Source organism: Empidonax traillii, unplaced genomic scaffold (assembly GCF_003031625.1).
Source record: "Empidonax traillii isolate 1590-97213 ecotype Southwest subspecies unplaced genomic scaffold, ASM303162v1 scaffold41:size1892772, whole genome shotgun sequence".
Taxonomy (NCBI): Eukaryota; Metazoa; Chordata; class Aves; order Passeriformes; family Tyrannidae; genus Empidonax; species Empidonax traillii.
Genome location: NW_020955234.1, coordinates 1,225,297 through 1,237,072, shown reverse-complemented (window position 1 = coordinate 1,237,072; position 11,776 = coordinate 1,225,297).

Below are 11,776 nucleotides of genomic sequence, written 5' to 3'. Positions count from 1 at the left end.
TTCACATGTCGATAATAAAGGTGACCGAGCTTTTGCTCCAGGCTTAGAGCTGAAGACATACTTGGTAACATACTGGTTTTGTGGTGACCTTTTTTCTTTCTGGAGATGAAAACCTGACATTGTTGAAGGTAACAGCAATCACCATGATCTTTGGCTTTCTTTTGGCTTTAAGAGTGAGGACTGATTATTAAGGTAGTGCAATGGTTAAACTTACGTAACCTGCATAATCTGGATTCTGAGAATCCAGAGTGTTTTACTCAAATACTGATTACTACAAATTTTTAAACACACTACTAATGCCAGTACCTGGCAAAATTTTGCCAATCAGAGCCTATGGAGAAGAACTTCCTTTTTCAAATCTTCTGGGTCTTGAAACCAAATCTCAGTTCTTAGTGGTGTTGATCAGAAGACAGAATGTTTTGGTGAGATTTGGTGGGAAGAGGAGGTGTGTTAAAAATTCTCTTAGGTGCTTGGAAAAGATCTCCGTGGATATGTGCAAAAAATAATTCTCACAATGTTCTGATTAGCTTCCTACTAAACTGCAAGAAAAAGTGTAACATCAATTTTATATCCAAAATTGAGTCCCTGGTTGAATACGATTAATTTTGGATAAGAACGACTTAACCTGCTAATGTAAATCTCCGTTTTTTGGTCGAGAACTGATTTAGCCAACCCCCATAATAATTATATAAACAATTGTCCGTTCTGGGCCAGATTCCCTCCTTTAGTGAAGGTGCATTTGGGATATAACAGCCCAGAGCTGTTCAGTGTAAATGTTCCTGCAATTCTGACCATTCCTTTTTTTATTTCTGCTGACTTTCCATTGTATTATCTTTGGAGGGGAATAATGTAAAAATGCTTTAAAATATATATATAAATATATATATATTGTTTTAGTGATTATGTCATCAAAACCCCTCTGGGGTATCCTTGCTTGTCTCTCCTTAACACACAACTTCCCCAGGCCCCCCTTCCCCTGCTCTCTGTGGTGTTTTCTCTGAGAGAGCAAAGTAAAAATTAAATAATAGTTGACATCATTTGGTTGGACTTGTGCTCAGATTCTCTCTATTATTCATGTGTTCTTTCTTATTATTTTTCTTTTTCATTCACCGTTATATTTTATTTACTTTAATGAGCTGGATGCTGGGCTTCAGCCTGGGACTGTAGGGAGACCTGGCTTGCTTTCAAACTATTGTTTCACTGTGGTTGAGATTAACGTCATCAGGATATTCCTCTCTGTTATTTATTAAATATTTTCTTTCCTTTCTCCTTCCCTCTCTCATGTGTGAGGAGTACCTTGCTGATGGTAATGAAATAGAAGCTACATAAAAAAAGGTGAATAGAGGTTTGGAGTCTTTCATTGCCACCTTTGGTTACAGACATGCTAAGGGGAGCAGATCTCAGATTTTACTTGTTCCACTTTTCAAGTCTGAGTCAGCTTTTAGCAGAGGAAAAGCGTACATATAAGCTGGACTTCTGTGTAAATAATTCTCATTTTCTGCAGGAATTTCTGGTCAGTGACACCTCTGTGCAGAGGTAGCCCTCACTAAGCCAGTGATATATATGTGATTTAGTAAAATAGTGACAGAGGACAATTAAAGGCCTCTGTATCTTGGCTACAGAGAATGGAATGGAATGGAATTGCCTCTGCAGATCTCAGCTGCAGATCAAGCACGTGTTTGGGTCAATATGTTGAGCTACATGTGCACTTAGGGCTGGCTTAGATTCTTCCACCTGCCTTTTGCTGGTTCTAAGCACTCAAAGGTACCTATCCACTCAGAGTTTTAGGCAGAATTTAGGCTGTTTTGTGTTTTCTTTCCAGTTTGTGCAATTTTGGAGAAGGGAATGTTTGAGCCGAAAATTTGGTATTCATGGGATAATTTTTATCTGAAAGCAATGTTTTCAGTGTGTCTGGAAATGTGGAGCGTCTCATTTTTTGGTTGATGGCCATGAAAACAAAGAGGATTTTTACCAGAGAGTTCAGAAATATTTCAGTTTTACTTGGTCTGGAGATAGACTGGATGGATTAACAGCAAAAGGTAGTAGATGGGTTGACTGCAATAGCTGGAAAAAGGATTCTTTCCTCAAAAGGTCCTCTACCTGTGTATGCTTCTCTGGGAAGGTATCTGTCTGATTTGGCTTTTTCTGTTTTTCAGGAAGGATTTACTGCATCAGCAGTCTTCAGCACCAGAATAAAAGAATTTGCTGATACTGTAATGAAGTCCATGGCACAGTTTCTTTTCAAATGTACAAGTATTCAAAAGTTTTCATTTTTTTTTAGGCTGTTTATCATATGAGAAAATATTAGATTCTCAGGAGCATTCCTGCATTCCTAAGATGTTTAAATCAAAATTATTTTGTCTCTGCTTTTGAAGAACTTGATTCCTAGTGAATCAAGCACATTCAGGGACATTGATGCATATCCCCCTTTTCTGTTGAACTACCTTGCTATCTGAAATTTCAGTCATTGTAGAAGATTATTTTTTATTTTGTTTGTATTTCCTCATCGTTAGTCTTTATTCTTAACTCTCCTTGACCTGGGAAGATGTTTGTATTGATCCCAACATGTGGGTCTCAGACTGTGAAACTTAGGAGCTCAGAGCTGACCTCTGAGTGTCTGGTGAATCCACCCTCATTCATTTGAGCACAAACAGGGCCTTGAATATCTCTTCTCATTTATCCTTTGGAATTGCCCTTTTTTCCCCAGATAGATAACCTTATAACTCTTCTTTTTGGTGGGAGAACTCTCCATCTTTAGGTTTGCCCGTCCTGTGGAATGGCATGACTGCATATCTTCCAGTTAAATGTGGGCTGAGTTGGGGATGTGTTGGGAAGGCACTAACCCCAAAAGAATTTAAAGGCTTTAAGAAAATTTGGTCTAATCCACAGACTTCTGGAAAGCGTCTCAGAAGGACTCTTTTGAGGGGTTGTTTTGAGCGGGATGACTCAGTGGAAGATCTGTCACTTGAGGCTTTCCTTTGTGTTAACTCCTTTACAATGTGATTCCACAAATGTTGCCTCTGTTTGCAGTGTTAGTTAGTATAGAATACCTCTGTCTGATTCTTCCATGTGCCACTACTGTGGAAGGCACTAATCAAAGAAGTATTTGATTTTAACAACAACTTTCTATTCAGTTTTGCCATTTACAACGTTTTCTTCAGTGCCTGCAATTGAAATTACAGATCAGTTAATCTATGTTAATTGGTCTATACTGAAGCTGGACCAAACTTGCCACTAAGGAAGCAACTCAAGGTGCACCCCCTCAAGTTTCTGCCTTCAAAAGATATTGTTAAACATAAAAGCATGGTAATGATATTTGTGTTTTATTGAGTATACATTATCTTGGGCTTGGCACAATGTAGTTTTACTCTGGCTTTACTCTGAGTACATTGGTAGACGTGGGCACCTCCAGTAGCACCTTGAGCAAATCAGACCATTCATCAGAAATGGTCCATACCATGAGCATCTCAAGTTGTCACAAGGGAATTCTCCCAAATACTCCCCTTCCTTACTGGCATGGCTCAGTGGAACCCTTAAAAGCTCAGGTGGTACTTCTGGCCCAGGCACGCAGTGGCAGCTGATACCCATCAGATGGCACAAGGCAGTAGAACAACATGCAATGACCAAAATGTACAGTTTTCAGTCAGTAATTAATTTATAATGAGTGGTGCAGGGGAGCAACTGCAGCAGTTGTTGTAGTACCAGTTCATCAAAAAATACCATTTGCACATTAATTCTGTTTGTGGGTAACAACCTTTTATCCATATGTTTCTGGCTTATCCTTGCAGCTCATTTTCTAAATAAAGTTGAAACTTAACTAATATGGTATTGAGTCTCTTGCTGTTTCAGTTTGTCAGACTTTCCAATAAAAAGGCCTGTATGTGATGGCTTCATGGTTTTGGTATGTGTCAGAAATAGTTCTATGCATATACATTACAAAATTAGGATTCAATTTTTGTTGTGTAGCCATAAAAAATTAGATTATATAATTATTATGTTTTCCTTTCTTATCTTTTATATTTTTAATATAATTTTTGAGGATGCCACAGGGCACTCCTGCTGTGAATTAGCTGCAATAAACTCTCTTAAACAGATAAACATCAAAGAGCGGTAATGTTTTAAAATGAAGCAACCTGCATTCAAAATCCAATTGCTTTATGTTGTAGATCTTGAATGCTTCAGCTGCTAAAAGTGAATGGGGTTTCTCAAGGGCAAAGAGGAGTTGCATTACTGGGATTTTAATGCAACAGGGATTATTCAAGTGAAGTTGATAGCAAAATCCATTTGTTTTCATGGGAGCAAGCTTCCTTCTATTTTTCTTGTTCCTTATGGAGAATATCAAGATTTGAAGAAATTCTCTATTACCATGAATCTTACAGTTGTGTTTAGACTGTTGTTATTGGAGGAATTCACAAAGTCTTGTGGACTTTGTGGTGAATTCTGATGAATAGTTGATTACCTTCAAATTTTGATGAGAATATTAACCAAGTAAGTTCTTTTTAAATAGTTTACAGGATTTACTGTAAGTCTGGCATTAACACTGAATCTAGAACTGCTAGTAGAACTGAAGTGCCAAACCTAGATTCTATTCAAATGCTCTCAATGTGACAGAAAGTCCCAAATTTGAATTGTCTGCTTTTCTGGACATCTGTTTTGTGTAGCTACGGCATGTTACCTCCTGAGGCTAAGACTGCTTGGAAAAACCACCTCCTCATGGTACTGTGAACACAGTATCAGAAAAGCAGGCACCCATGTTGCCCAAAAAATACTTTCTCCAAGGTAATAAGACCTCATAAATAGATTGTAGGATGTTCAGGGTCTTAACCATCAAAGGTTATGTTTGCACTGAGATCCTCAAGAGTTCTCCTCCAGTTTTCCAGCTGTCCTTGGTAAGAGTTGTTCTTTGCAGGTGCAAAGAGAAAAATATTTGTACGTGGGTACGCAGCTGCATTTGGTTCCTCTATATTTTTGATGTTGCTTTAACAGTGTTGCCTATTTCATACAGTTCTCTGATGATCTGGGCTACTGAAACAATGGTTGATAAATTGGTAATTGTTTAGTTTTACCTTGAAATAGATAAGAGGCTGAAGCAGAATCAGAGCTGAGTAAAGTTCCCTACTTCTTTTTTATTTAAAGCAAAACCTGTGTTGAAAGATCCAACCTCTCCAATACAGTAATTATAGGGTGCTATCCTTAGTGATGTTAAATAGCTCCCTTTAGTGTATCTGTTTGATCTTGAGCTGTGAATTCCTATTCTTTCCGTGGGTGTAACTGTAAACAAGAGGATTAACATTGCTTCAGTGATGTTTTGCTTAAGTGAATCAAAGTTGAAAGGGTGTCTTGAATATCTGTAGAAAGCTTTGTGTATTGCAGAGTTCCTGCTCTATACGTATGCACAGTGCACCTTTCATGGTAAAACTCCAGTGATGCTTTAAAGTTTCTGTTCACTTTTAAGCTTTTTATATTTTGGATGTTTTTGTGGAGCATTGTGAGCGGGAGGCCCTGTCTCTGTGGTAGTGGGGACCACAAAGAGGCTGTGAAGTTCCAATGTATTATATCCATCCTTGTCATGGAGAGCAGGACTCTCACCATAAGATATATTCTAAATTTTGGGGTTTTTATAAAGCAGTGATGGCAAGTAGTTACCACACCGGGGATGTGGGGCCGCAACAGAATGGAAATCCTAAACCGCTGGGTCTTCCATTTGTACTTGGAATGCCAGCAGAGAAAGGACTATTTGTTGAGAGGAAGGCCCACGTGTATGATGTCACTCAAGCCATGGCGTGGTGTTGGTGTGGGCTGCGCATCTTGTCCATGACACTCCTCGTATTTTGTTGCTGCCCCAGTGCAGGACTCTGAAGAGGAAGAAGAAAACATGAGAGAAGAGCTTGAATATTTTCAGTGCAGTCCCTACCTGAGGCTCATGTGTCAGGTCATCAGCTGGGAGAAAGAGGAAGGACCGGCATGCCTAGAAACTTGGAGTTCCCCTGCAGGCCTCCCACCTGCTGTTCATCCACCTTCCAGCAGATCAAATCTGATGTTAGAGCACTTTCTGCACATGCATTTTTTTATCGAGATTTTGTTTAATTAGAAAATACATTCCTCCTTCCTCCCCCGGTTATCTAAGGAAAAGCCCAATGTCATGATTCCTTTTTTTTTTTTTTTCTTTTTTTTACTGTCAACTCAGCCCAGGTTCTTGCTGCGCATGGCACCTTCTCTCTGTGACATGATTGATGTATTGGGGGTTTCCCTGTTACCTCCTGCCTTCATCTGATATGGCACTCAGAGCTTGTCAGTGTCAGAAGTTACATCCACCTCTTTAGTTGTGGCAGGAGCCCAAAACGTGTCTCTTGGATGGGACTCCTCCATGATTCCTTTCCAGCTTGTCAGTCAAGCCCGCTGTTTTCAATTCAGCGTGCCTGGTTGCTGTGATCCAAAAAGAACGCTCTGCTCTGCTCAGAAGCAACACTTTCAGGAGGACAGCAGCAGATGAGTGGGCCCTACTTTCCTGTCTGAGTCCAGTGGAGGAAGAAGCGTTCACGTTCACGCCGTTTCAAGATTATTTAAGAAACCACCACTGTTGAACTAGCAGGGGATCTTTCCTTCTGTGACCTTTGCCAGAGCAGCTGATTGGTGTGCCCCAGCTGCAGGCCATCATTTTCTTGGGAAAGTTTTAAGAGCGTCTGAAAAAATGACCATCTTCTTTCCTAGCCCTTACTGACGAGTGTAGGCTTTTCTGGCCTTTCCAACTCCGCTGTGGGAGGGGTTGTTTATTTTCTTTTTAAATGTTATCCTGCCATCCACCCTTCTTAGCAAAGCTGTATACACATGAAGACTGGCTGTGTATTCAGTGTGGCACATGGATGGAGTGGCCGCTTTGAACTGCTTTTGCAACAATGGATTCTGCTTGACTGATAATGAAACCATGGGATAGACCTCAGGGAGGTGAGTCATATGTTAATTTGTTCTTGACGTTTCCTTGGTATGTTAAAAAGCTGTGATCTTTCAGAAAAATCTCTTATTTTATTTTAATTTATTTTTTTTTTTTTTAAAGCTACTTCCTGGGGCAATGGCAGATGCTGTTTTGGAATGGCACCCAATGAGTTGTTCTAATGTAGTTCAGTGCTTGGGTTGGCATTCTGCTATTGTGCAAATATTTTTGGTACTTCTTTTACCGCAAAGATATTTTATTAAGTGTGGCACATTGTTATACACATGTGGTGCTATGGAGCTCCAGAATATGCATGGGACATAATGCTGAGCTGCAGAAACACAATAGCAATGAGTCACTGAAATCCCTTGTTGGTCACAAGAGTTTGAACAACTGCAGTGATAATCTTTTGAGACAATGTACAACTCCAGTGGTATTTGCTATCTGCTCTGTGGTCTCCCTCAGTTAGCTGCTTGATTGGCTTGGCTTTGTGGGTATCCTAATCATGTTGGCGCAGTCACTTTGATTAACAGAGACATGCAACTCGCAAATCTCTGGGCTTGTGCCGACCTCAATAAAGTTGTGTGCTTTTTCTCTTTTTAAATTTCAGCAGCTTCCTGAGGGCACAAGAAATGTTTTGCACAGCTCTCCATGATGGTTGGTGAATAATGAAGTGTGGGGTTCAGAGGAGTCCATCTGCTTTTCTCTAACTTGAAGGCTGAGAAAGAGTAAATAAATTTTAAAAAATAATAATAAAAAAAAAGGCAGGGAGGAATGTAAGATTCTTAAATCTGTGTTAATTTTTTTCGCGGCCTTTCCAATAGGTCCCAGGTCAGTTTAAGCATCAGCTTTTTAGTCACTTCTTTGGTAAAACAAAAGAGTAGTCTCATCAACATAACTTCATTTGTGCCTAATCTGGCTGATCTTCACCTGTTACATCTACAGTATGTTTCCAAGAGGCATGTTGAATGGTCTATTGATCTTACTTAATTTCTGCACTGTTCTGTAATCTGACAGAGAGGGGGGTTGCTTTTGCAGTCTGGTAAACAGCCTTGCAGGTCTTTTGGCAAAATGACTGAAAGCTTAATTCCTGTTATTCCTTAGACCAGAAGAAAGAGAAGTTCAGTCTCTCATATTACACTTACGAAAACTGATGGGATATAAAATCCATGTGGTGATTTTAGAAGTGGGTATTCCTCAAGTTGGTTTTTGACCATATCCCCCAGTCTTGTGTTGCTGTTTTTAAAGAAATATACAGTATTTTCAATGGCCATCATCTATTGCCATGTGGTCCTTGAATACCGTCTCGACTGCTGTGAGAAAGGATGTCTTCTGAAAGACAGCTCAGAAGTCAAGCCAGAAGGGTACTTCACTTAGATGCTATGAAAGGCAAAGTGTCCAGTGCTTAAATTTGGAATAAGATGAGATTTTGGAGGGAGAGATCCTCACCTATCCACATATATATATATATATACACTTTTAGTATGCTTTAGATGGAGTAGGGCTCCCAGCTGTTGAAAGTGTTGTTTTAACAACAGAGAGTCTGTAGATCCCTGCAGTTACGTTTAAGGTGGTTTCCAAGACACATTTGACTAGTCTCTGTTTCTGAAAACCCGGAGCTTGTTTCTTGAAGCCCTCCTTCCTCTTTAACTCAGCTCTGCCTTGTCTTACAGGGGTTACCAGGTCAGATGCGCATTTTGGGGGAGTCATCCTCCAAACTTTAAAACCTTCCCATCCCCTCTCTGTGATGTTTTTGTTAGGGGTCAAACCTCAAGCTTCCATTTCTCATTGAAGAAAATGTTACCTCAAATATGCCACAACTCTTGCTTCCTTGACCCACTCTTTTATGAGACTTTTTTTCTTTTTTTTTTTTTTCATAGTGGTAGAGAAATGAGGGATCCTGAGGTCACTGTGCCACATGGGACATCAACTAAATGTGCCAAGGAACGTGAACATGAGTCTGCTCACAAGTCAGTAGTTTCTTGGTGGTCAGCTTTCACCTATTTACAGTTATCCTCCAATTCCTCAAACATGTTTTATGTCTTTAAAAAAACTTCTCATGCTGCAGCTGAGACTCATAACCTGTCCTTGTCTAAAACAATTTTTGTTTGTTAGTTTTTACTTTGAATTATTCTAGCAATAGGATCTGCATTTTCAATCTTTTAGGAAAAAGAAGAGAATCACATTTTTAGCTTGTTTTTCCTAATGGTAAACAAAAGCCCACTGGTTCCATTTCCTCGTGTTTCATTCTGGTGGTTTTTTTTCCCCATCTCCTCCTCCTTTTCTCACTTCATTCACAAGAATATTTGGATTTGTAGACATAAATACTTTTAAAATGATTTTAATTTTTATTGTCAATTATAGAAGCTGCTGTCTTGTCGTGCATATTAGTTTGACACTGTTAATCCTATACAAACACATTTCTGGTACTGACTTCTCAGGAATGCAAGTATTTTAAGTATATAAATGTAAACAGAGTTTGTTAGCCCGTTAGTGTAGTGCATAACTCATTATTTCACTTGGCTCTCCTTAGTCACCACTTATTCCATATGACACCTGCTTTTGTGTTCTAAATTATTCGAGCTGGGGAAAGTTAAGCACAGAGTAGCTATGAAAATTATCTTGTTTTCAGCTGCAGGTGCCATTATATCTCTAAGAAGGCAGGTTCTTTGCCTCTCTTTGGGTAGTCTAGCTGTAGAATGAGGCATTTACTTACTTCTGTAAGACTACAGAAGACTGTAAGACATTTGGATAATACAATAAGAGAGGATACTTGAGTAGATATGTCAGAAAATTATTGTTTCTTTAAGAAAAGATAAAAAAAGGGGGAGAGGTGGAGTTTTCAAAATGTACCCTAAAATAATATGAACTGTAAAAACCATATAAGAGGTTGTGGTGCTGGTACTTAATATCCTCTTCCTTCTCTGTCTGCTTCTTGGCAATACTCCTTGCTTAAGTTAATGGACCATTTACCTTTGTAAGAATAGCATTGGGGGACTCCTCCTGGAATGCTTCAGAGCAGAAACCCAGGAAGGATACTCCCTGCCCACTCTGGCCAGGAGTTTGTCTCCTGCCACAAGGCAGAGAAAAAGCCTGGGGGAATCTACATGCACAAATTCAGAGGATGTTTGTATGCTGCTTTTGTCAACTGAAGCTTGAATTGCCCCTTATTTTAACAGAGGATATTTTCCTATTACCTTGGCTCTGAGTTCAGTGCTCAGTTATATCTCAGTGCAATGCTACTGCAGATGCTGGATGGGAAAAGAGGCCTTGGGATGAGAAATGGAATTGAAAATACTGCAACCAAAGCACTGGGCAGTTTGGGCTGCTGAAAACCTTTTTGTGTGAAACTCTGGCTTCCTTAAAGCGGCTGGCAGTGCTCCCATTGAGCTCAGTACAGCCAGGATTTTGCCTTATATATTTATTCTGATTTATGAAAAGCTCAGTCATCGTGCTATCTAAGGGCCGAGATATGGTATTTAGTTACAAACAATCATTCTAAGAGTGATGCCAAAATCCACACATGCATTAGACTTGGAGATTAAAGAACCATGGAGTTTTGGTTGCCTGTGCTTCTCCAGTTGCAATTGTTCTTCATCCTAAACACTGCAGACCTCCGAGCTGTTGGGCACAGAGGGGCTCCAGACTGAGACAAATCAGAAAGATTATGTGATGTAGTAAAAAACTATAAATTAATGGATTTTGCTGAGGTGCCAGTAACTACCTCAGTTTCCCTGTCAGCCCCAGAGGAATTTTTAATTCCTCAGATTTTAGGCAGCCATTGCAGGAAAGAATTTTAATCTTCTGCATTTTTTTAACCGTAACTGTTTACCTTGCAGCAACTCGTACAGCACTGTGTGCTCTCCACTCTGATGTTGCATTACAGTAATGTGCTGCAGAAGAAAGCTTGTTGAGTTCAAGTGAAATCTATCCCAAGGAAAGGGTATCCAGAGCAGCTGGTTTCATTTATATGTTTTATTTCTGAAGCTCATGAGTGTTCCAGTGAGAGATGGAATAATTGATTTAAATCAAATTATGAAACACTATACTTTTTATTATAAAATGCACTTTTCTGGCATTCAATTCTGTAATGTATCACTCACAGGTAATGCAGAGTGAGGCTGAAGAGGCTGAAAAATGCTCCATCATGTAGTCCATTGCTACATGTTCTTGCCTCAGAGCTGAAGCCAAAGTGGCTGTTTATAAGAGAATCATCATATCGTTAAAGATTTGAGGCTCCATTGCTTCAGGTGAGATACAAAACCTTATTCCCTGAGTTTCTTGGTAATAGAAGTGCTGCTGATTTTTGGGGGGAGCATCTTGGTTCTGTGTTTTGTGGTGTGTGTTTTTTTTTTTTTTTTTTTTCCTGGCTGAAATAAATGTACACAGAGCAAATAAATGGCAAGGAGAGCAGAGTGGGTTTTTTTAGCATGGGATAATGTTGGGCATCCATTGCAGCACAGGTTAATTTGCATTTTTTTTTTTTTGGGGGGGGGGCCCCCAAGATGGCGGGCGGGCAGGCAGCCACGCGCTCGGCGAGCTCCTGCAATTGAGTGGTGGGTGGTGAGGGGACCCGCTCCAGCTGCTGTGCCTCGTCGCTGCCCTGCATGCATGGGAGATGCTGCCGCGCCGATCTGTGTAGTCGACCTCGTGGAGAAGCCGTCGGGAGCTCTGTTTCGACGTCGGAGCGGCGGAGCGGTTGGCGAATGGCCGGTGGCCATGCGGGGCCGGGCCGCGGGACGAGGCCGCGCCGGGTCGAGCCGGGCGGGTGCAGGGAGGGGGCCGAGGGGGGGCCGGACGGTCCCGGGGGTTCCCCAGATCGTCCGGGGGAGGGGGGGATGGATG